Here is a 24931-nt window from a genome sequence, read left to right as displayed (position 1 = left end):
CAATAATATAAATATTATAAACACTAATGGGGTTCAGTACAGGGTTTGATAGTCCTGGATAGTCCTGGCCATGGGTCACTACGAGGCATGCCAACCCTCTTATTGCCATCCTCTCTGTTACTGTGGGCCCCCACTCAAGTCTGTAGAACCTAATGAGGATCTCAAAAAGAACATGTGTGAGTTCACTTTCTGATACCATGTTTCATTGATCGATAGGTCAGTTCATGTGACCTTGAGCAAAAAGAGTTCATGCTGGCAACATTAGATTTATAATAAGAGACAATCTATACAGTTCAAGATAGTCTCAGCCTTTTGTTTCCAGGTTTTGTCCCAAGAGCTGTGATAGCTCTATCCAGCACGCTTGACGGGATCATGCCAGTGGAGTATTCAGAAGTGGTGTGGGACTGTGGGCTTTGGTCTTGGCAATTGAGTCATGCTCCCCACTACGGTGATTATGGGGATCTTCTCTGGGTATGTTTCATGTCAAGCGGTTGCAGCATCAGTTCTTCCGCATATACTTCAGAGATGCTGGAGAGCACTCAGTTGCTTTGAGTTACAAGTTTTCTTCACGCAGCTCATCACATGAATCACGTAGGGTGGCCAGGTGATCTTTTACATCTTGGTCAATGGCAAATGCTCTCCCAATAGCAGATGCTCCTTTTTGGTGCTCCACATGCTGAGTCATCTCCTCCTGAAATGTCTCTGCTCCTGCAGGGTCAGACACACTCTTTTCCTCTCTGAGCAGTCCAGCTTCTAGGCGCTAGAAAGACTGTAACTTCTCCAGCCAGTTACGCAGACGTCATGTGATATCCCCTTACCTCAGCAAGACAGCCTGTTGTGAAGTCACCAGACCTGGTTGGACAGAAGCTTTTTGAGTACTCTGCAGAGCACTTCCTTCATTGGTTAGTAAAGCAGCTTGGCACTGGAACAAAATGGAATGGTCTGGGTCCCGTTTTTTATGTACATCTTCAAGGATCCACATTGTGGATCCTCTGTTTTAGGTTCAGGAACTGGTTTGGGATTGCTCCCTTTCAAATTACATTTTGTTTTCTGTAGTGCAGCCACAGTCTTTGTACAAGGTGATGCCTCCCACAGTAGGTAGAGATGGTGCTTGCTCCAAGCAGGAGTATTCAAATCATGGTCACAATGACGTGTGAAAAATGGGCATCTGGCTACCACCATGCTACACTTTATTGTGTGCCATGCTTAACTAATGCCAATCTAAAATGGATCTCATTTATCACAGATGTTCAGACTCTTAGCACACTAAGGCCCTCATTAAAACCCTGGCGGTCGGTGATAAAGTGGCGGTAATACCGCCGACAGGCGGCGGTAAGAAATATTAAATTATGCTCCACTGTGAACACCAACGCTGGCAAAGACGACCACTGTGAGTGCTGCTGCCTGGCACACAGGGGAGGGAGGAAGGGAGGAAAAAGAGAGTGACACACACACACACACAACGTCCCCACCCCAAACACCACACACACAACCAGATGCAATAATATTACATATTCACCCCGTACCGCTCAGGAAAAATGCAAGGACAACCAGAATAGACTAAAAAGAGTGTAATAAGATAATTATATTAGTAATACGTGCATCCAAAAAAAAGCATATACATATTTACAATGCAAGGGATACTGCCCAGTCCTCAATGTCCGTGGGCCACAGGGCCACATGACGAAGTCCAAGGCCCAACCTCACTCCTGCTACAACACGGAAAGAACATTGCAGGGGCATCAGGTCGAAAATAGACAGGCATGTCAGGGGGACGGAGACTGGGGGGGCACCTCAGCCGGAAGATGGTACAACGGCACTGGTCCTGGAGGGGGCAACATTCCCCTCACTCTGTCCTGGGGAGTGCAAGGCCACAGACTCTCAAGTGGGTGACTTGCTCACTTGCTCTGGAGGGGGCAACATGCCCTGTGGTTGGTCCTGGGGAGTGCAAGGCCACAGTCTCTCAAGTGGGTGATTTGCCCACTGCTTGGTCCTGGGGAGTGCAAGGCCACAGTCTCTCTAGTGGATGGCTTCTCCACTGGTCCTGGAGGGGGCATTGTGCCCAGTGAGCTTCATCCTGGGAAGGATGCGGTGAGTGGATGGCTTCTCCACTGGTTCTGGAGGGGGCATTGTGCACCGTGAGCTTCATCTGGGAAGGATGCAGTGAGTGGATGGCTTCTCCACTGGTTCTGAAGGGGGCATTGTGCCCAGTGTGCTTCATTCTGGGGAGGATGGGTTGAGTGGATGGCTTCTCCACTGGTTCTGGAAGGGGCATTGCGCCCAGTGAGCTTCACCTTGGGAAGGATGGGGTGAGTGGATGGCTTCTCCACTGGTTCAGGAGGGGGCATTGTGCCCAGTGTGCTTCATCCTGGGATGGATGCAGTGAGTGGATGGCTTCTCCACTGATTCTAGAGGGGGCATTGTGCTCTGTGATGCAGATCTTGGGGAGTGTAAGCTCACAGTCTCTCACGTGGGTGTCAGACCCATAGAATTTGCAGGGGCCAGGCCGCACAACAGCCCATGGATTCAGGACTGCACACGTCGGAGGTGACGGCTGCTTAGTGGTGGCAGTGGCGTTGCTGGCAGTGGTGGTGGGAGTCTCCAGGCCTTCCCCTGCAGCCTCGGACGGCTGCCCACTCAGGCTGCTGCTGCTAGCAGTGGTGTTGGTGGCAGTGCTGGCAGTGGTGGGGGGAAGCTCCAGCCGAACCCCTGCAGCCTCGGACGGCTGCCCACTCGGGATGCTGGTGCTGGTGGCGGTGCTGTCAGTGGTGGGGGGAGGCTCCAGCCCATCCCCTGAAGCCTCGGATGGCTGCCCACTCGGGCTGCTGCTGCTGCCAGTGGTGCTGGTGGCGGTGCTGGTGGAGGTGCTGGCAGTGGTGGGGGGAGGCTCCAGCCCATCCCCTGCAGCCTCGGACGGCAGCCCACTCGGGATGCTGCTGCTGGCATTGGTGCAGTTGGCGGTGCTGGGAGTGGTGGGGGGAGGCTCCAGCCCATCCCCTGCAGCCTCAGATGGCTGAACCACCATGGTTGGTGGTGGGGGCTCCGACTGAGGCTCAGCACCCGGCCTCTTGTCCTTTTTGCCTGCTGCTGCAGGCCCCTTGCCCCTTCCTGCCAGCAGCTTGAGATGGCTCCTTGCTCCTCTTGGCAGCATCTGGGGACTGCTCCTTGCTCTTCCTTTTACCAGCTGGAGGTGCCTCCTTGCCCTTCTGTGCATCAGTTGGGGGTGACTCCTTGCCCTTCTTTGCAGCAGCTGGGGTGCCTCTTTGACCTTCTTTGTAGCAGCTGGGGGTGCCTCCTTGCCCTTCCTTGCAACACTTGGTGCAGGCACCTTATCAGTGTGGCTGCCTGGTGCCCAGGATCCTCTCTCACTTGGTGTAGCTGTGGACACTACTGTGCCCCTGGACTGGGTGGCTGAGGTGCTTGACTGGGTTCTGACCACCCTGGCCTGACATGATGGACGGGGTGTGGGAGGGCTAGGGAAGAGGTCAAAGGAGTAGAGGAAAAGCTTCTTAGGAATATTGGGGCGGGAAGAGGGAGATGGTCTGGGAGTGGAGGTAGAGGGAGTGGTTGTGGGAGGTGTCTGTCTGCTGTGTTTGGGTGCAGGTGCATGGGCTGGATGCTGTTGTGAGGTGGATGGCTGTTGGGTGTCTAAGTGCTTGCGTTTGTGGACTTTGGGAGAAGGGGGCACAGACACAGTGGGAGAGGACACAGGGGACGTGTGCATGCATGTGGGGGTGGTGACTGCCAGTGAGGGGCGTGTGCTGATAGGTGTACTGGTGATGGGGGTAGTGGATGAGGATGAAGTGCATGCAGGTGTGAGTGTAGACGCAACTGGGAGGGAGGTGGACAACGAGGAGGAGGGGGCCACAGTGGAGGCAGTGGATGTCGGTATGTCTGCATCTGGATGGTGTTTGTGTGAGTGCCTGTGGGATGTGGTGCCTGTGTTTGCCATGTCCACTCTTGTGTGTTGTCCTGGGTGCATGCTCATCTGACTGTGTGCTTGGGATAGTTTTGCGTTGAGGGGAATGGGATTGGGTAGAGGAAGTTGGAGGGGGAGGCTAGAAACAGGGACAATGGCTGCCATAAGACAGGAGGCCAGACCCTGGATTGATCTCTGTTGGGCCGCCATGCCAGTGTGAATGCCCTCCAGGAACTCATTTGTCTGTTGCAATTGGGCTGCCAGCCCCTGGATGGCATTCACAATGGTTGACTTCCCAACAGAGATGGATCACAGGAGGTCAATAGCCTCCTCACGCAGGGCAGCAGGGCTAACTGGGGCAGGCCCGTGGTGTCTGGGGCGAAGGGGTGGTGGCTGTACCTGTAGCTGGGGTGGGCACAGAGGTGTCCGCCATCACCAGGGAGCTTCCATCGGAGGAGGAATCCGTGTCAGTACTGTCCCCTCCTGTCTTTGCCGTGGTGCTCCCCCGCCCTCTGTCCCACTGGTGCCCTCACCGTCGGTGGATGCGGCCTCCTGGGCCTGTGGGATGCAGCTCCCTCAGTCGCCGGTGCCTCAGATCCTTCGCCAGATGATGCTAATGCACATAAGGACAGGGTGACAAAACAAAAAAGAGGGGGCGAGACAAAGGATACACTTGGTCAATGGCGCAAACAACACCAACATTGTCATACATGGCACACAAACACAGGGAACAGCCCTACGCACAATGCCCAGGGATAGTGACACCTAACGCTACTTGCAGCATACCTGAGACCCACAGACCCGTGCCCAGTAGTGGATGCCTACTAGCTTGGTTGGAGGTATTTTACATCAGAACTCTGCCCAACATGGGACCTATGCTGCAATGTCAGGCCTGGCCTAGGGGCACCCACAGGCGCACATCCCCCACCCAGATACTACCCCACCATGCACAAGTAGTATTTTGGGGCACTGTACTCACCCCCTTGTGGCTGCTGTATTGCCCCCAAGTGCCCATCCAGCTCAGGATAGGCCACCACCAGTATGCGGGCCATCAGGAGGGTCAGGGTTTGACGAGCACCCCTTCCTTGTTGGGAGGCTTTCCCCAGCTGGGCCTCCACTGTCTTCCATGCCCAGCGTCTCAGGCCCTCCCACCGTTTGCTACAGTGGGTGCTCCGCCTACCGTAGACCCCCAGGGTCTGCACTTCCTTGGCGATGGCATGCCATATACCCTTATTCTGATGCGAGCTGACCTGCAGGGAAATGGACACAGGAAAAGATATTAGTCCGACCGTCCTGCCTGTTACACTCATGGCCCACCATGCCCCTTCCCATCCCCATTAGCACATACATGCAGCACGGTGCCCAGGGCCCATCCACCCACCCCCCTACATGAGACCTTCACACACAGCACTCCATGCATTCACGCCCCCTGCATCATATTCATGGTGTACTCACCTGTTGGTCTGGAGGCCCATACATCATTTGGTACTGGGGTAGGACCCCATCCACCAGTCTCTCCAACTCTGCTGAGGTGAAGGCAGGGGCCCTTTCCCCAGTTACACGAGCCATGGTTAGTTCCAGACACAGGTCACAGCAGCACTTGCAGTGTAGGTCCTCTCCTGCTGAAGGTCAGGTAGCAAGTGAGTGAACTGATAGAAAATGACGGTCATGTCCGCGGCGGTGCATACCGTCACCACTGGCGTACATCACCATTGGCCACTGTAACCCCTAGGGCCCAATGTTAACCAATGAGGAGTGGCACAGCGGTTTTCAACCGCCTCCCGCTGTTGTGTGGGCTCTCATTATCCTAAATGAGACTACTGGATTTCTGGGTAGCAGGGTTGTTCCTGGTGTGGGGGACTTAGTCTTACCCACTTAGAAGGACCTTTGTTACCTTCAATCCGGTTTTGCTCCGGCTAACTAGCAGTGCCTCATCTCTCCCAAAGGGAAGGGATGATTGGGCAGCCGAGCGCATGACATCTTTGGAACCTCTCAGGAAAATTGTGGTCACTCAGATCCAAACCAACTCTCTCATTTACAGTATGATCTCATATACAAATGACAAAGGCAGTTTAAGTTTTATATATTGTTTTAATAGAACGACTGCATTTTAGATATTAAGGCGTGAGTCGCAATAACCAGAACCATACAACACAGTAGGATTGAAATAGTCACGAGGAGAGTGAAACATAAGAATAACGCTATCATGGTGTTAATAAATTCTACTCTCTCAGTTAGTTATATTTCGAGCACAGCATGTTAAGCGTCTAACTTGCCTTTCAGATTCCCTGGGAAGCCATAACCCCTCATACCTGAGCAAAGGCCTGTGATCTGGTTCGGTATCTGCAACGAGGCAGTCAGTGTCTAATTATGGTTCCCTGGTCGGAATCTCCCTCTTGCCTGTATTGGGACAAGAAAGTGTTTTTATAACTAACATGTCAGTGTGATCACAAAATGTCCCTACGCAAGAATGCCAAAGACTAAACTCCTACCACGTCTATCGGCAATGTACCAGACTGTATCCTTGACTAAAGCACAGAGTGAACAAGAATGTGTTATTGGGGACTCCAGTGCTGAAGTAGGCTAAACAATGTGATATAAAAAATAAAACAAGACCGTAGAACTGGTTATTTGAAAAATAACATTACGAAGCCGAATAAAAAGCATTTAGAGCAAAGTGTGCAGAGGCTCTAAGCTGCGAGCAAAGGAATAAAATACATCCAGGGCAAAGTGCACAAAGGCCTAAAGCCTGAAGCTAACGCGCAAAGGATACATAAAACTGACCACACTACACCCTCCCCTTGTCGGTAACAAGTGGTTCTAATAACATAAAAATATGCCCCTGATAAAAAAAAGAAAAATACATCAAATATATATTTCGACAAGTCCAGAGGACAGCAAAGCAGAAAACTAATTTATATTTGGAAAGCATGTGACGTTAAAGCCAAAGTTGATACAATGTACATTTTCAATAAGGAAAAAAAAAAATCCAATTCTTAGACAGAAGCCACGGAAAGCAGATCCTCCACTTCGACAGATGTCAACATCGGAAAATCCGCGCCAAAAACTATCATGGAGCAGGTGTGTTCCAAAGCCCCTAAACCATCCAGGGCGGCATCCCTTGCAGGGCCTATGAATGAGACAATACCGTCTTCCTCCAGGAAGGGAATCTCATAAACTGCCTCACGAAGCAAACGCAACCGTAGTGCACAAGTCTGGGAATGAGCCCTAATCGGGAACATCAACAGATCAGTATCGACCACTGTAGGGCGCTGCAGTGAGAGACAGAGAGCCAGTGCATGTTCAAACGAGCACCAAAGGCACCGAAACACGGGTTGCACACAATCCAAAACTGGTCGGAATGACAGAGACCAGTCACACTCCAATTGTCCCAGGAGTGTTGCTCCAAAATGCTGCATCATGCGTTCATGACACAGCTGCGCCGATGGGAGCGCCAATATGGGATCTCGTTGCGGTGGGACAGCCATTGCGGAAGAACAGCAGCAACAGCAAAACACCAGCCAACAAAGCCAAAGTAATCGGAAATCCCCCAAAAATGCTTCCGAAAATAGAGTGAATAGCCGAAGGTATTAAACCGAATATGGAAGAGAAGGTATGAGCAAAACCAACACCAACGGCTTTGAAAAAATGTGCAATTCCAGCAGTGCTGGACGCATTAAATATACGTCCCACGAGCTCACCAAAGTGACTCGGAAAGTTAGTATTTAAAAGGGACTGTATTTCCACTGATGACCTTGCCACCTGAAGTGCGTAGGTCTCGCTAGCAGATGTAAGGGCCACATGCTTTTGAAACAATAGAGCTTTCAGTCGACTCAACTTGTCGAAATTCACCTTGGAAGTAGCAATATGAGGCCAGATGTCCGCTACCTCCTTAATTCGAGTGGAGGGAAACAACACATTCCCGCAGCACGTAACGGCCTTGGTGACAACGACCACGTAAACTATTCCGGCACGCATGCCACAACAGGGTTCACTGTTAAGAAGGACGTAGCTGCCGTTTGAAAGCACCTGGAAAGTGTTCTTAATTACCGGGACTGGAAATCCCTTAAGATAACAAGCTAAGTTAGCAATCGAGGCATTGCACGCCCCGTGCAAAGACAGCTGTTTACAAACCATCGAATGGCTGACAGAAGTTTCGCATTCGCTACCGCTAAGAAAAACCTCCCTCATACCATTAAGACATCTGTATAGAAAGGGAAGCTCCCACACCTCATGTATGTAACTGTCTCCCAACCGCTCATATCTACCCACCGGAATGTGTTTTAAACAAGACGTAAATTGCAGAGTGGAGATAGGCAAATTAATAACCCCGTGTATCAACCACTCTGCTGACGGAATCTCAGCCACAGTAAAAGGCAATTTCTCCAACTTTTCAATATTTAACATAACATACGTCGCTTCCTTCTTAGCCATTAGTTGTTGTTGACGTGTCAAATTAAAGGAAATGAATATCTCCCTGCCACGGAACGCGACCTGCCTTCAATGTCTGTAGAATCCAACCCAACTGCATGATGGACCACGTATGACTCTGCCCATGATATAAAGAAGACATATCCAATTTAATAATGTCTATAGCAGAGGAAACAACGTTGTCAATTGTGTATACACGGTCTGATAGGGTATGCATCCCATTATCCACAACAGACAAAGCTTGAATCAAATTTTCCTGATCAATTTGCCTCAACCGGGCCGCTGCCTCCTGTTGTGAAAGCTTCCAAATCTCATTATATACTTCATACAAAAAACGTTTCTTCCATGGCATCCTTGGTCCTGACAAAAAATCTTGCAAGTCAGTATCATTAGACAGTAACGTGAGATGTGTCTTAACCGCATCCAGCATGGATGACCTCAACCATTGTTGACAAAGTTTCTGTACGCTGTATGTAGTAATGATGTCAGCATGTTCTGGTGATATGTAGCAAGGGTCTGCCCTACTAGTCCTGAATCCCCCCAAAGAGGTGACAAAACGTTGATGACACCTATTAGTGTCTATGGGCCACAATAACCACCCGCCTGGACGTGTCAATGAAATGTTAAGCGTACCATTCTGGACCCAGTCTGCTGCCAATCTTTCATTTTGGAAGGGACAGGTATGCCAGGCAAATTCAACTCCCTAATTGTTGCTAAGCCCAAACAGCTGCTAGTCTGTTGTACAGTGTCATTTAAGAAAATCATCTGGACAGGGATAATACATGCCCTAAACAATGTATCCCTACCCAGCATTTGCCAATTTTTCGTTCCCCAAACACTTTTCAAATCAACAGTTTTGGACCAGTATTCATACCCCTCAACAGATAGTTTGGACACAAACAAATTTGAATACAACAATTTAGTATCAGTCAATAACATTTGCTTATTAGCATGCGGAGTAACTCTAAAATAATACGACTTAGCACTTTGTTGATGATGCCCAGAAAAATACACAAATTTGTCAGAATAAGTTTTAGAACTCCCCTGTGGAGGAGTCGGGCAATGTTCCCATTGCATATACTCAAATATTGATTTAGGGCTACTGGCTTTATGAATAAAGTGGTGTCCATAATAATTGTAACAAAACATGTCACCATAATTATCTCTAAACTGGTAAGCATCTTCATTTTCATAGACAGTATAAAATTGCTATTCTGTCAACATAGAATCAACTGAAAAAAGGTAACCACAAATCACAGCCATAGGAAAAGAGTCATCACAGTCATAAAAAGCCACAGATAGTTCCAAGGAACAACAAAATATTTATGTTTGAGCCAACACAGCAGCTTACGTGGACCCAGGGCTGGTGTTGAAGAGGACGATGAGTCCGACACAATTTCATCAGTGGTATTGAAGCAGCCCGAGGCAGTTCTCGCAAAAGGTGCAATCGTAAACAAAGAAGCCAGATGGTGGCTCGCGCCTTGGCACGCTATAAACCACATGTTGAGCAACATCTGTAGAACGTACAGCAACTTGATCAAAGGATACCAAATCATTCACTGTCTGTGGAACAATCGCAAGATCAGCTTCCACCCTCCCCAAGCTCGGAGAGGAAATATCGTCGGTGCAAATCACCTGCAGCGGAACTTCTTCCCCAGTAGTGAGAGGGATTCCGGAACTACTGGGTGTCCCTCGTGGTCTGCTGTGCAGAATCGGCCACATGTTGTAACTTGACATTATCAATGGAAACAAAATGATTTCCTTTGGCCCCTTGCAACGGTGGCAAAACTACAGTTCTTGTGCCGCGGATCCCTAGCACAGGGACAGGCACCCGATAGGAAGGACCAAATTTGTTTTTCACTGCGACCTTTTCACGCACCAGATCCCCAATCCTGGGAATCCAACCAGTAGGCGTCACTGGTTCATCCTTAATTCCTGTGGATGCAGCACTGGCAGAAGAGTTATCGTCACGGAATTGTAAATCCTGCAAAACAGTGACACGATCATTTATGTCAAAGGGCGTATCTGCCGTCTCCACACCAGGACCATCTAGATCAGGAACATTCATTCGTGTTCCAAACAGGCACTCATATGAAGTACGACCCCCCAGGGACCTTCTAGGCAAGTTATTAAGTGCTCTCTGTACTCCATACAGGTGGGCTAGCCAACCACGACCCGTACCTATAACTCTGGCTGTTAAGGATTGCTTTAAATCGCGATTTAAACGCTCCACGACAGAATTTCCCTCAGGATGAAATGGAGACGAGAACTGGAGCTGGGCCCCCAACAAAGCCATGGTGTCCCTGAATGCCTTAGAGGCAAAGGCAGGGCCCTGGTCCGAATGAAAAGCCACAACTGCAGATGTATCGACAAAGATGCGCAAATCTTTAATAACAGTTTGAGCGTCAGCCGAGCGCTGTGGCCAGACCCACACAAATCTGGAGCACGAATCTACAGCAACCAATATATATTTGTATGCACTATCTGGCGTCAGCGGACCACAATGGTCCAAGTACACACATTGTAAAGGTTTATTTGATATGAGGAGGGGCGTCTGCTGCGGGCGTTTAGCCGTGGAAACTTTAATTTGTTGACAGATGTCACAACAAAGGACATACTGCTTTGTCTCTTTATAGAGACCAGGCCACCAGTAACGGGCCTGTAAGAGTGAAATTGTGGCTGCCACGCCTGCATGGGCAGAAGCCGCTCCCTCATGCGCTGCAGTAATTAATTGAGGTCGCCCAATTTTATTGGGAATTTCACGTACACCAACGCCTGGTATTTTAACAACAGCGTTTAGCATACCACCCATACAGTAATTATATTTAGAAGGAAATCCTTTAGGAAATGGCGTGCCATCAGCCGTAGCTTTTATGGCAGCCAAAATCTCTGTGTCTGGTTTGGAACTCGAACGAGTTACTGCGGCTACAGTGGCAACTGCCACTGCCGATTTCGCGGCTTCATCAGCCAAAGTATTCCCAGCAACGTGTATTCCAACGCGCTGGTGTCCAAGTGTATGCACAACATGGACTTTAGGAAGCGTTTCCTTCAGATCCGCAACCTTCCCCCACAGCAATTTGTGTTTAATGTTGTTGCCTTTTGAATCTCTGAACCCGTTCAACCTCCAGTAGTGTAGATATTCATTGAAAGACTGAACACAGTAATAGGAATCACAAACCAGCAATGTAAACACTGCCGGATCCGCATGTTCCAAGGCTAACACCAGAGCTTTCAGCTCAGCCAACTGTGCCATACAATCTCCCAAGGTCTGTGTATAAGTATGTCGGGGGCATTATAGCCGCTCACCACAGCACATGCAGCAGAATACTGTTGTTTAGTCCCAACTGCTGGTTGCGCAGAGCCATTGGTATACATGACCACCTGATATTGGTCAATAGGCAATGTGCCAGCGGGAACTGGGTACTCCATTTCATATTGAAGAAATTCCTGAGTCTGCAGTTTAGGGTCAAATATGTAATCTACATCAGTGGCCGTCAAAGACGTTGCCCATTGTATCCATCGCGGGTGTAAAGCTTTCGAATTAGGAACACTTGCTTTTGTAACAGCCTCTAAGGCTGGAATCGGGGAACAACAATAATGCGTTGACCCTGGGCAAGAGGTCGTTCTTTAATAACAGCCATCTGTACAGCAGTGAGAATTTTCTCAGTTTGTGCAAAATGTTGTTCTGCAGCCGAATACAAGTGAGATTTGTATGCTATTGGGACTGTCTCACCTCATTAAAGGTGACATATGTAAATCCAACGGCACCAGGTATAACCCTGATGACCAGATGTGTTTTATTGTCCCGTGTGTGTAAATGCTTTACCGCTAAGAGATCAGTTTGCAAATCTCGAAGAATATGTGTATGCTCAATCGTCCAAAATCTACTCGAAAAATTCGGGCGAATCAACTCGTATAATGGTTTTATACGTGTAGCATAATCAGGAATGTAAGTTCTGCCAAAATTTAGAAACCCCAATAATGACTGGAGTTTCCGAACTGTATTAGGAGGTTGTAATTGAGCACATTTCTCCAAAAAGTGAGGCGCTAAGCTCTTGCCTTCATTCGACAACTCATATCCCAGGAAAATGACGCTAAGGAAGGCAATTTTTGATTTCTTAAAATTAAATTTGTAGCCAATATCAGCAAATCCCACAACAATGCGCGCTACGCGCCTTAAATGTTGCAGTAACTCATCGTCCGTCAGATATAAATCATCAACATATGATAACGCTTCAGGGTCCAACTCGTGCAGAATTTCTGTTACACGAGCCGAAAATAGTCCTGGGCTATTTTCATACCCCTGAGGCAGACGACAAAAACTTTTTCTGAGAGCCAAACGCACTAAAGCTCGTATAGTCCCTACTTTCGGGCGCTATATTTTGGCAGAAGAATCCATTTGAGATATCTAATGTAGTTTTATATTTCTTACGCACAATATTATTCATGAGCGCTGCGCTGTGTGAATTTTGTATTGCATATGTGCGTGTATGTCCATTTAAATGTCTGTAATCCACCACTATCCTATATGAATGGTCCGGTTTAGCAACTGGAAATAAGGGATTATTCATCGGCGAGACACAGGGTTCAATTACCCCCTGGTACTCCAATTGTGTAAGTATGTTCCTTACCGATGCCCTCGCTTCAAATTTTATAGGATATTGCGGTTGCGGCTGAGGCTCGCCCTTTATCGGAATTACATGATAAGGTGAATCCCTATCCCACCCCACATTATTTCTATGTAGGGCGGGAGCTTGTGCTAGGGCCCATGTTTTACTATAGGACTCTGCTAGTTCTCCCGGAACAAGTGGTGAGAATGAAGGTATAATAACCTCCTCCCCAACTGGACAGTCACGAACAAAGTCAGGAGGCCAATCCTGTTCGGCCAGCAAAACGTCATTTCAATTTGACCACACGGTCCCAAAAGATGGCTTTTATAGTGCGCTCAATGTCCCCTTCTAATTGTAAAGTTACTGTATAAACTCGATCGGGATCAGAGACACGCATATCTGCTGTTTCGACTTGTATGAAGTCATCAGTTGCTTTCACCTCCAGATGCTCTTGAAGATTCCGGCGAACTATTGTGACCTCTGCCGCGCTGTCTAACAGTGCCAACGCCCATGTATTGTTCTTCAAGAGAACTCTCTTCTTGAGTGGCATGTCGTATTGAGACTGCTGCCACTTTCTTCTTTTTAAATTGCTGTTTCTGTTGGATCGGTTTCTCTTCTTGTTTGACAGAAACCTCCGTTGAGCGGTGTGACTCCTGTCTCGGTTTCACGTACTCTGTTCTCCGCTCTGATCGCCCACCTCTCTCATTTCTCTTTTCCGAGGAGTCCTGAAAGGAACGAGATTGGCGTGTATCAGTATATTGATATCTCTCAGGCGTCTTCAAATTATCCCTATTTCTGAGATTATACCTATTCTGCGGGGTCTCCGGCTGTGGAGATTGTCCCCTATCTTTTTTAGGTGTCTGTTGTTTTTTCTCCCAGCGCTTTTTAGTACCCTCAGGTTGCTGTTGTTTAGTAGTATCTTTGCTATTCTTACCCTGTAACTGGGGTTTCTGCGGTCTAGCCCCAAGGCTATCGCGACCGATACTCGAATATGTTTCTGCTATTATTCTCGGCAGTTCCCGCTCCTGGTTACCTTGCGGGACGTCTCGAAGACGCATACGCACCGTTAGTGCTACTGCCTCCCCTTTGAGATTACTCAAAATCATAGAAGAAACTGCGGCAAAATTGCCCATCAGCTGCATCCCTAAATCTAAGGCTGGGGCAGCTCCATATTCATCCTGAATTTGTTTCAGCACTTCCGGTAGATTAGCCAATGTTGGTGTACCGTGTGCTGTAGTGTAGAGCGCGGCAAACACCGTGCCCCAAGTATTACAGTGGTCCACAGTAGGAACCATTCCATACGGTAAACACATCGTCAATATTCTATGTTTATCCTGAGGTCCCGTATTGGGAAATACTGCTTCCAGCGTATTAATCTTTTGCGCCATCCAAAATGGAGTTTCCTCCCGTTTTGCTGGGACTTTACCCATAACTGAGTGTACAGTGGTCAGATTGACCCCCGGAACCACTGCATGTGGTTGCGCCGGAGCAGCACACGCTGGGTTTGTGTTAAGTGTCTGCATCACAAATAGAACCAAACATCTATATGTAGCCGTTAATTCCATATATAAGCGACGAACTTCAGCCACCGCCAATTGAGCAACAGCAGGATGTGGTGTATATGTAGCCAATAAAGGCCAGGTAGGACCATCATTACTCAGTGGACCTAACCTAACAGGTGCTATAGTGTGGGTAGGGCGCCATCAAGCCAATTATTATGTTCTTGATATGATAGAGGTATCCCTAAATATGCGTATGCCCTGTATTGTCCAGGGACATTAGCAATAGTATATTCGTGAAAAGTGTTTGTACCCCCATCAACTGCTGGAAATACAACCCAAGAATAAAAAAGCTCTGTTCTATAAGCTGCATGGGCGTCCACCACAAACGTGACCGGACCCCCCTGGTTCGTGAGACCATGTGCTATCAGATGTCCCGTGAGCGGATGGCGCATATTAAGCGCTATGTTCACTACTTGAGGATTTGCCATTATAAAAACAGCACTAGGTCATAGAAGGCACACCAATATCGGGGTTTTCCTTTCAAAGTTCAAGCTTGAACAACCGACCACTAAGTAATAGGAAGCACCTATTTCGTGGTGGCGGAAATCCCCAGCCCCACCGACGTCTCCGTTAATGGAACCGAGGAGTCAATATATATATGAGACCAAGAGAGTCAGCCGGACCTGAAAATTAGAGCCAGACCAATCGTTGGCGGCGCCATGTCGCGTGGGCTCTCATTATCCTAAATTAGACTACTGGATTTCTGGGTAGCAGGGTCGTTCCTGGTGTGGGTTACTTAGTCTTACCCACTTAGAAGGACCTTTGTTACCTTCAATCCGGTTTTGCTCCGGCTAACTAGCAGTGCCTCATCTCTCCCAAAGGGAAGGGATGATTGGGAAGCTGAGCGCATGACATCTTTGGAACCTCTCAGGGAAATCGTGGTCACTCAGATCCAAAACAACTCTCTCATTTACAGTATGATCTCATATACAAATGTCAAAGGCAGTTTAAGTTTTATATATTGTTTTAATAGAACAACTGCATTTTAGATATTAAGGCGTGAGCCACAATAACCAGAACCATACAACACAGTAGGATTGAAATAGTCACGAGGAGAGTGAAACATAAGAATAACGCTATCATGGTGTTAATAAATTCTACTCTCTCTCAGTTAGTTATATTTCGAGCACAGCATGTTAAGCGTCTAACTTGCCTTTCAGATTCCCTGGGAAGCCATAACCCCTCATACCTGAGCAAAGGCCTGTGATCTGGTTCGGTATCTGCAACGAGGCAGTCAGCGTCTAGTTGTGGTTCCCTGGTCGGAATCTCCCTCTTGCCTCTATTGGGACAAGAAAGTGTTTTTATAACTAACATGTCAGTGTGATCACAAAATGTCCCTACGCAAGAATGCCAAAGACTAAACTCCTAACACGTCTATCGGCAATGTACCAGACTGTATCCTTGACTAAAGCACAGAGTGAACAAGAATGTGTTATTGGGGACTCCAGTGCTGAAGTAGGCTAAACAATGTGATATAAAAAATAAAACAAGACCGTAGAACTGGTTATTTGAAAAATAACAGTACGAAGCCAAATAAAAAGCATTTAGAGCAAAGTGCACAGAGGCTCTAAGCTGCGAGCAAAGGAATAAAATACATCCAGGGCAAAGTGCACAAAGGCCTAAAGCCTGAAGCTAACGCGCAAAGGATACATAAAACTGACCACACTACACCACAACGGCGCACAACATCAGCGGAATTACCTCATTTCCACCTGTCCCTCCAAACAGAACAGATGGACGCCATTTCAGGGGGGGGCAGGCCATGGCTCCTAACTGCGCCACAGTACACATATGCGCCATTTGGACCTCTCCAACAAAATATTGATACAATCACAACATGCATTGAAGTGTAGTGGTTGGAAATAAGAGATACTAACGAGCTCCTCACCATTTTGACCCATAGATTGCAACCACTGCGGATGAAGAGGAGATGGAAACATACCCCTATGTATAGACCCCTGGTGGACTGGCAACAATGGAGGACAGGCACATTATCCTCACCTATAGACTGGACAGGGCCACAATCACAGAGCTGTGTGCCCAATTGGAGCCCGACCTATTATGTACTATCCGTCGCCTCACTGGGATCCCCCCTCTTGTGCAAGTGCTATCAGTACTCCATTTCCTGGCAACTGGCTCCTTCCAAGTGACAGTGGGCTTGGCAGCAGGAATGTCTCAGCCAATGTTCTCAATAGTACTGACCAGAGTGTTGTCTGCCCTGATTAAACACATGGGCACCTACATCGTTTTCCCCCAGGTGGAGGATTTGGCCACAGTGAAAGCTGACTTCTATGCATTGGGACATATCCCCAACATTATTGGGGCAATTGATGGTACTCATAAAGCATTTGTCCCCCCACCAGCAACATGAACAGGTGTTCAGAAATCGAAAGAGCTTTCACTCCAGGAATGTGCAGATGGTGTGCCTGGCAGACCAGTACATCTCCCACGTCAACGCAAAATATCCTGGGTCTGTGCATGATGCCTTTATCCTGAGGAATAGCAGCATCCCATATGTGATGGCTCAACTCCAGAGGCACAGGGTGTGGCTAATAGGTGAGCCCTGGTTTCCACCCAGTGGGTGTTGGTGTATGGGTATGGTGTGGGTCCTAAGGGTTGGTGTGTGGCTAACAGTTGTCCCTCAGTATTTGCAGGTGACTCTGGTTACCCCAACCGCTCATGGCTACTGACCCCTGTGAGGAATGCCAGGACAAGGGCAGAGGAACGTTGCAATGAGGCACATGGGTGAACAATAAGAATTATAGAGAAGAACTTCAGTCTCCTGAAGGCCAGGTTTCGTTGCCTCCATCTAACAGGTGGATCCCGGTACCACTCACACATGAAGGTGTGCTAGCTCATCGTGGCATTCTGTATGTTGCACAACCTTGCCTTACATTGCTAGGTGCCTTTACTGCAGGAGGATGAGGGTAGAGATGGCTGTGTGGCAGCAGTGGACCTGTGGACAGTGAAGATGAGGATGAGGACAACAGAAGTGCAAGAATTCGTCAATACTTCCAATGACACACAGGTAAAAAAGTGTGACACATTTAATTTAGATTTTTGTGTTTGACATTATCACTGGCAGGCTGTTTTTACCTCTTCTCTGGCCACTCACTGTAGCCTCTCTATTTGCAGATATTTGTGCCCCACTATCGCTCCTGGTGTGTAGACTGCAGCCAACTACAGGTCATTCCTATGTTCACATTTCTGTACAGTTGATTTTCAATGTTTAAATCTTGTTGAACTAATACATACTTAAATCATTTGAAATACTCCATACTTGTATTTTTTCAAAGGGTGTTTATTTAAGTGCTAAGAGGTGGAAGCGGTTGTGCAATGGGCTGGGGTGATGATGGAGGAAAATCCAGGGTATAGTTCCAGTATATTTGTATCACAGGTGCATTGTCCACGGGGGCATAGGAAGGGGAGCAATGGCAGTTCAAGGTGGACAGGGTGACAGAGTGGGACACAAGGGTGACAATCAGGAGAGTCTTATTTCCTAGCGGGGGTCTTGGCAATAGACTCTGGCTTCTGCCTGGATTGCCAGGAAAGTTTATGGGATGGTTCTCCTTGTGCAGGGGGAGGGGTGCTGATGGCATGTTGGTCCTGTAGTGGGGCCTCATGTCTACTAGCGGCAGCGGAGGTGGAGGGCTGTTTATCAGTTTGGCTAGTGGCAGAGACCCGATGGGGTGCCACTGCCTCTCTCATGGGGTTGGCCATGTCTGCCAGCACCCCTGCAATGGAGACCAGGGTGGTGTTAATGTTCTTCCAGTCCTCCCTGATCCCCAGGTACTGTCCATCCTGCAGCCGCATGTTCTCCTGCAATTTGTCCAGAATCTGGCCCATCATCTCCTGGGAATGGTGGTATGCTCCCAGTATCATGGTGAGTGCCTCCTGGAGAGTCAGTTCCATGGGCCTGTCCTCCCCCTGTCACACAGCAGCCCTCCAAGCTTCCCTGTTGTCCTGTGCCTCTGTCCCCTGAACCGTGGTCACTGATCATCCTCTGTTCCCTGTAGTGGTGGACACACTGCTGATTGACGTGTTCTGGGGACAGAGGTATGGGCCCGCTAGGTGGGTGCTGTGGTGGTGTTTCCTGAGGGGGAGGCTCTGTGGTGGTGTCAGTGTGGCTGGGTAACCAACTGTTCGGAGATCCCTGGTGGGCCAAGTTGGTCATCCAGATCCAGGCGAGCAGAGCTGCTGTCATCACTGTGGGCCTCTTCTGGGGGGCTGGATGTTGCTGGCACCTCTTCTCCGGTGACATTGGCTGGGGGGCCTGTGGGGATGTAAATGCAGTGTTATTGTTTCTGCGTGTGACATCATGTGCATGAGTTTGTTGCCCTCTGCAGTTTTGCCTTTGTGTGAATTGCTATTTGGTGGGCTAGGTGATTCTCTCCAGAGCGCATGCAGTGGTGAAAGGTGTCCATGCAGGTCTGTGAGGGGTGTCCATGCATTGTAGTTACATGCAGGGCTTGGTATTGGGATGAGTGGGTTGTGATGGTGGGGTATGTGGGAGGTGGTGAAGTGATGGGAGTAAGGGCACGGGTGGGGGCGTGTGATGGTATGCAGGTAGGGGGGGTGATAGTAATAGAGATTTGACTTACCAGAGCCCAGTCCTCCTCCTACTCCTGCCATGCCCTCAGGATGCATGATTACCAAGACTTGCTCCTGCCATGTTGTTGGTTGTGGGGGAGGAGATGGAGGTCCACCGCCAGTCCTCTGTACAGCTAGTTGGTGTCTTGCTGCTGTGGAACGTTCCTTCCACCATAGGTCGTTCCACCTCTTCCTGATGTCGTCCCTTGGTCTGGAGTGCTGTCCCACGGCGTTGACCCTGTCCACAAATCTCCGCCATAGCTCCATCTTCCTAGCAATGGATGTCTGCTGCACCTGTGCTCCAAATAGCTGTGGCTCTACCCAGATGATTTCCTCCACCATGACTCTCAGCTCCTCCTCAGAGAATCTGGGGTATCATTGTGGTGCCATGGGTGTAGTGTGAGTGGTGAGGGTGAGGGTGTGTGGGGTGATGTGTTTGGGTGTGTGATGTAAAGTCCGTGGATGGTGTATAGGTGATGATGTTATGTGGTTCTGGTTGTGTGGGTGCCCTTGCTGTCTCTCTCTCTGGTATCCATTATTTCTAGTCATAAAGGGTTGTGGGTAATGTGGGTGTGTTTTATATAGTTGTGTGGGTGTGGTGTGTGTATGAGTGTCAGGTGTGTGTGGTTTGAATTGTCCAATGTGGTGTAGTTTTGTTTGATTGTGTGTATTTTGAGCACAGCGGAATGTACCACCAATGGTTTACCACCACTGAATGTCCGCCACGGTGATTCGTGGGTCATAATGCTGTGGGCGTAGTTCTGTTGGCGTAACGGTGTGGATTTGGATACCGCCAGTTTATCAGTGACCTTTGGGCTGGCGGACTTGTGTGTGTGGCTGTATAGTGACAGATTGGTATGTGTGTGTCATAATATGCTTAGAGTTTATTAGCTGCAGCGGTGTTATATTGGCGGCAGTCAGCATGGCGGTAAGAGGGATTTATTGCCAATGTCATAATGAGGGCCTAAGTCTTGCTACCATATATGTGCCACACGCCATGCTTACATGTGCTGCATACACACAGGGAATATTAGCACAAGGGTCTGGGTGTTACACCTAAGCTCAACTATACATGAGTGTGGCTGGTAAGCTGACCTCTTGCCTAGAACAGAAAATAGGTCTTCCCAGGACCTTCAAAAATTGGTACGCTGCCACCACGACTTCATGACAACAACCCAGGACATGGATAATAGTCCCATGTTATTAAGGAGAACATACTTGGCGTGCTACACCAGATCACAGAACAGGTCTGGGACTTGGATTTATTCAGGCCCAGGAGTTAGAGTTCATACAAGAATAGTGTGTTATAGGAGCCAACAAAAAGTCACCACACTGGTTTCACATGCAGTTGGGTTACTCGTGACAGGGGTCCTTATGCCAGGCAGGGAACATTCCCATCCCAACACTTTGTTAGTGGAATTTAGCTGATATCACCATTGCTTGTATATGGTCTTTAAAAATGGAAATGTTCTTCAAGTAAAAAACCTAGGGGTTTGAGGTAACTGTTGTGTGTATGTTGTCAGCATTTTTTTACTACTGTGGTACATAGAAGTAGTAAGTGTTTGTTCTGATTAGAACTCAGGTGGAGATATTCTGTCATTAGTGTCAAAAGCTGGGTGTCTTTTTTTCATTATTATCTGTAAGTAGCCATATTGAGATTTAAAGTTTACTTATTCAAGTGAGTGGGTATCACCAAATTCAGCTCTTCTTCATTATAGGCCCTCGCCTGTGGCTCAGGCCTATAACTTGGGTTCAGAGCCTTTAACAACCAGTATAGCCCTCGGCAGGAGCTACAACAAGGATATCAAAGTGTACGGTATTGAATACTTTTATTATACCTAGAAGAATGAGGATGCATGGGTGACCATCATCACCATTCTTAGAATGTCATCAACAATCATCATGGTAGCAGAATGGACTAAAACCTGACTGGTAAGGAGCCAGTAGATTGTGATTATGGATGCGTTCTTTTTGTTAAGAGGCCCTACAATTGTCTCTGATTTTGACAGAAAAGACAGTCCTGAAACAGGGCTGTAGTATTCTATAAGATCAGGATTTAGGGTTGTCTTTATTTAGAAGTGGTTTGATATGCCCTTTTTAGGCAATTTAGGACTATGCCATTGTTGAAGTTGATATTTGTCAGTGCAAGTCAGCATAGTAGTTCTTTAGCTACAGGTAGTTAAATGAGGTTATCTTTGAAAGCTAGGGCCTTGTTTTCTCCAAAGGCTGATGTGGGTTTGTTCATAGAGCCTGGGCAGAACTTTTTCAAATGTGTGATATTCTTGCTGCTAAAAAGAGAAGAATTCTCTATATTGATGATTGTGCTTTGTTCACCTTTGTTTTTATTTCATCTTTTTCAAATAAGAATTTGGCAAAGAAATTACATGTGGACTAATTTAGTCTTGCAATTGATGGGTAATAATTTCAGAGAGGTTTTTGCGTCTATTTTCAGTGGAAGCACTTTCTGAGTTCAGAAATGATGCTTATGTGTTCAGGATAACATTCTGTTTAATTATATTTTGTGTTTTAAGTGTGTGCGACATCTGGAGGGGTGAATTTACTTGAGTCTTTTGGATTTTCTCTATAGCTCCTATTCTGTACTTAGATAAGGGACAAACCATGTGCTGTGTTTGATTTTTATTTGTTTTTTTCTAGAAATGGGGCAGATTCATTTTTGAGGAGAGTTTCATTATTATAGGCCTGGAAGAGTATGTGCGTATCACTGGTTGAGTCTTTAATGAGTAACTGACTGAGCACTGATCAGCTTTGTAAATGCCTTTACATTTGCTGTCTCAAATATGGTTTTATTAAAAGGTTGGGTTTCTTATATCAGGAGCAGGTTTTGATTTAAACCTAAGTGCTGCCAACCTAGATTGTGCGGATCCGTTACAGGAATGATCATAGTTCAGCTACTTTTTTCAAATGATCTGTGGAGATGCTGGAGCTGCAGAAATTGATTCTATAGATGATGGCAATTCCTCTTCTCAGTTTGCCCTTGTGATTTGTTCTGAAGATGCAATAGTTTTGTGGTGAAGGTTTGTGAAGTATGTGTTAATATTGGATTGATTGATTGATGCAGATACACACAGCAATACACTTATACTGTATACATGAACGAAGTTGCATCACCACTATTGGACTCCCCCATCGTGAACTCTCCATCTACCCCGGCACATAGGCACGTAGTCAAGCAGGTTCAATCAATAAATGTATTAAGCGCGCTACTCACCGGAAGGGTCTCAAGGCGCTGTGGGGGTGGTGAAGGGAGGGGAGATGCCGTTTTACTGCTCAAAAAGCAGAGACCTAAGCCTGAGGTTAAAAACTGACAGGTCACAGGTGGGGTAACACTTAGCTGGCAGGCAAACACACAATCAGGAAAATTTAGATCAGATCCCACAAATAGGCACAGCAACACCACAATGATCCCCAGGAGATTGGCCACAATAAAACACACATGGATAGAGGGATGCGTGCCTTCCCAAAAACACCATACATTAGATGCCTCATATAGTTAGGTACTCTTAGCCAATAAGGACACAGCACACACAGCACACGTAGCAACCACGTGATCCTCAGGCCAGACATCTGGACACGTACTCGCTGGCCCACATTGTGTCCATGCTACGTCGAGGCCCACCTGTATTTATTATTTGGAAACCATATTTATGACTCCATGACAACTGTTCGCATTTTTACCAAGAAAGAAATGTATTTTATTGTTTTATTGTATTTAAAGAAATGTATGAATACCTGCTTGAATATGATGTACTTTGAGAGACAGTCCTCATGCCCTGGGTCTGTAACTGATCTCCCGATTGTACTGTTTAATTAAATGAACTGTTCCTGTTTTGCCAGAGGCCTCTTGTTAGAAATGGGGTCTCTGGTTGGCAGTCTCTTTGCACTCTGTCCAAGCAGGGACCCTCATTCTAGTAAGGGACATGGGGAAACACACTTAGATAACCCCTGCTTACCCCCTTGGTAGTTTGGCACTAGCAGTCAGACTTATCTCAGGCGCAATGTGTAAAGTATTTGTACTAACACACACAGTAATACAGTGAAGACACTACAAAATGGACACCACACCAGTTTAGAAACATAGGTAATATTCATCTAAATCAGACCAAAATGAAAAAATACCAACATACACAAGTCAAGAAATGAATTTTTAAAAGAATGAGGGACTGATTACAACTTTGGAGGAGGCGTTAATCCGTCCCAAAAGTGACGGTAAAGTGACGGATATACCACCAGCCGTATTACGAGTCCCAAAAGTGACGGTAAAGTGACGGATATACCACCAGCCGTATTACGAGTTCCATAGGATATAATGGACTCGTAATACGGCTGGTGGTATATCCGTCACTTTACCGTCACTTTTGGGACGGATTAACACCTCCTCCAAAGTTGTAATCAGGCCCTAAGAGTCTTACTCCATAGAAAACAAGAGAAATGTTGATTTTACACAAAGTACCTGGTTTGCATCAAAAAAGCCGCACAGGTGAGCATGCGTTGGAAAAGTCAGTGATGTGTCAATTCCTTACTTGCAAGTGAGGCTGTGCTTCGTTTCTTCTCCGGTCGGGTAGGCAATGCGTCGTTTTTCTCCCTTGCAAGAGAGCAATGGTAGATTTCCTGACAGGGCATCCCAGGGCCGCTTCGATTCACAATGTCACACGGTGTTAGAAAATCATGCTGGTGGGGGGGTTGCATCATTATCAGCAGCCACAAGAAGGTATTGCGTTATTTCTCCATCTCCAGATGTGCTGATCTCCCAGCCGCAATACAGGTGGAGTATCGATTTTAGCCACGAAGCGGGTGCCACGTCATTTGTCAGCCACATTGAAGATGATGCATCGAAAATTTCCCTGCACTGCGTGCTGTGCGTGGATTTCAGCCCTTGTTCTGCCAACTTCACCTTTCAAGGGCCTAGGGACTGGATAGGGTACCACTTGCAAAGGGCAAGAGTCTCAGCAGAGAGTTCAGGTGCTGGCAGAAGAAGTCTTCGATGGCCCTGAGACCTCAAAACAGGAGGCAAGCTCAGTCCAAGCCCTTGGAGATTCTTCTTAAGCAGGAATGAACAACTAAGTCCAGTCTTTGTCCACCTTCACAGGCAGAAGCAGCAACTTCAGGATAGATCAACAAAGCACAGGCAGGGGCAGTACTTCTCCTCAGCTCTTCAGCTCTTCCCCTCGGCAGAGGTTCCACTTGGTTCCAGAAGTGATCTAAAGTCTGAGGTTTTGGGTCCAATACTTATATCCCTTTCTGCCTTTGAAGTAGGCAAACTTCAAAGGGGAGTCTCTGTTGTTTACAGGATCCTGCCTCTCCCAGGCCAGGCCCCATACACGCACCAGGGGGTTGGGGACTGCATTGTGTGAGGGCAGGCACAGCCCATTCAGGTGTAAGTGACCACTTCAGCTCAGAAGGCTCATCGGGATATGCAGGCTACACCCCAGCTCCCTTTGTGTGACTGTCTAGAGAAGATTCACAAACAGCTCAACTGTCAGTCTGACCCAGACAGGGAATCCACAAACAGGCAGAGTCACAGAATGGTTAAAGCAAGAAAATACCTACTTTCTAAAAGTGGCATTTCAAATTAACATTTGTGAGTTCAGACACCCCCAAACTCCATAGTTCCATCTGTTCTCAAAGGGAAACTGCACTGTATATTTAAAGCCATGTTAACCTATGAGAGAGATAAGCCTTGCAACAGTGAAAACTGAATTTGGCAGTATTTCACTGTTAGGACATGTAAATCACACCAGTACATGTCCCATCTTTAACATACACTATACCCTGCCCATGGGGGTACCTATGGTCTACCT

Source organism: Pleurodeles waltl, chromosome 1_2, assembly GCF_031143425.1.
Source record: "Pleurodeles waltl isolate 20211129_DDA chromosome 1_2, aPleWal1.hap1.20221129, whole genome shotgun sequence".
Lineage (NCBI taxonomy): Eukaryota > Metazoa > Chordata > Amphibia > Caudata > Salamandridae > Pleurodeles > Pleurodeles waltl.
The sequence above is the reverse complement of the archived record's forward strand: the minus strand, read 5'-3'. Positions refer to the sequence as shown.